Genomic DNA, 1,399 nt, shown 5'->3' on the forward strand with positions numbered 1-1,399 from the left:
GAACAAAAATAAGCATGCAAAATAAAAACTAAATCAAATTAACTATAAGAAACTACAAAAAAACATGCAAAATAAAAAATTAATTTGAATAAAATGAACTTAATGAATTCTACTAGATAGAGCATGCAAGATAACGAACTATTTCAACTACTGGGTCATCTTTGTCTTCTCCAACGTCGATCTGAAACAGATACGGTGGCAAACAGATTAATAAAGTGCAATTAAAATTAATTATATCAAGTATCCTCACCTTAATAAATTATAGAACGTAACATTCCAAAGTTTACAGTTGTGAAAAGTAAACCAACTCCAGGAGAAATACTGCAGCAGAGAATTTCTTATTTCCGTGGAATTCAAATAAATATCCAGTTGCACTAGTAGCTCATAGGTTGAAAATTAACTGCATGATGTTACAAGGCGAAGATGAAACAGCAAATCAAGAATATAATCCAGGAAAGACCACACCCATGTAGACACGGGCTGTTTCAATATAACCAAACTGAGCATTAATTCTCTCTCATTTATTGTATAACCTGCAGAAATGGACAAAAAAATATATTAATTACACTTATAATTAAGAAACACAAACAAAAACGCACCAAAAACCAAGTAAAATAGCTGAATTAAAAAATAAACAAACAACAAATTTACGCCATTTTACATCACAACCATAGATCACGACATAGGTTAACGTTAAATAACACGTCAATTTACGACATAAACAGAAAGATTAAAAAGAAAATCCATAGACAGATAAACTCCATAGATAGATAAACTTCATAGATAGATAAACTCCTTAGATACATCAATGATAAATACCAATTTATTCTGTGGAAAATAAAAACTGTCAAGTGATATTGATGAACAATAACCTCAATTTATAGTGTTGACAATAGCTAATTGTTAACAGAAATTTCATATCAGATTAATAAAGAGTAATTAATATCGATCAAGTTATGTATTCTCACCTCAATTAATTGTAGAAAGTGGCGTTCTAAAGTCTACCAGTGTGATGAGCAAAACAACCAAATCTAGGAGTGTACCACTGCAGATAATTTGTAGTTCCGGTTGCTTCCAAATTAATTAATTAATTTCTAATTGCCTCCCATTGTTACGGCAAAAATTAACTGCATAATGTTGCAAGGCGAAGACGTCAAAAGCATCGGTTGTTTTAGTAGCACCAAAATTAACTGCAACTCCTTCTCATTTGTGGGACAACAATCTATAACCAGGCAAGAAAAAGTAATTAATTACCATTTTTAAATCAAATAAATCAGTATAAATCAGTAACATGCACACTAATGGAAAGACCTGTTCCACATTAATTCTGCTTCTTCCATTTCTAAAACGTTGTTTAAAATTGTCTATTGAAGCAAATTACAAATGTCTAAGAAATTGA

At 30.5% G+C, this 1,399-nt stretch overlaps 1 long non-coding RNA gene across 1 annotated transcript; it reads right to left on the reverse strand.

The window, feature by feature from the left end:
• Window positions 1-156: 156 nt before the first annotated feature.
• Window positions 157-1,296, reverse strand: LOC108742848. The gene is made up of 3 exons (XR_003231770.1): window positions 969-1,296; window positions 251-533; window positions 157-181 (listed from the first exon to the last, which is right to left on the reverse strand). It is a non-coding gene; the product is annotated as an uncharacterized LOC108742848 (long non-coding RNA).
• Between the last annotated feature and the right edge of the window lie 103 nt (window positions 1,297-1,399).

This window comes from Agrilus planipennis, unplaced genomic scaffold (assembly GCF_000699045.2).
Source record: "Agrilus planipennis isolate EAB-ADULT unplaced genomic scaffold, Apla_2.0 scaffold371, whole genome shotgun sequence".
Classification (NCBI taxonomy): Eukaryota; Metazoa; Arthropoda; class Insecta; order Coleoptera; family Buprestidae; genus Agrilus; species Agrilus planipennis.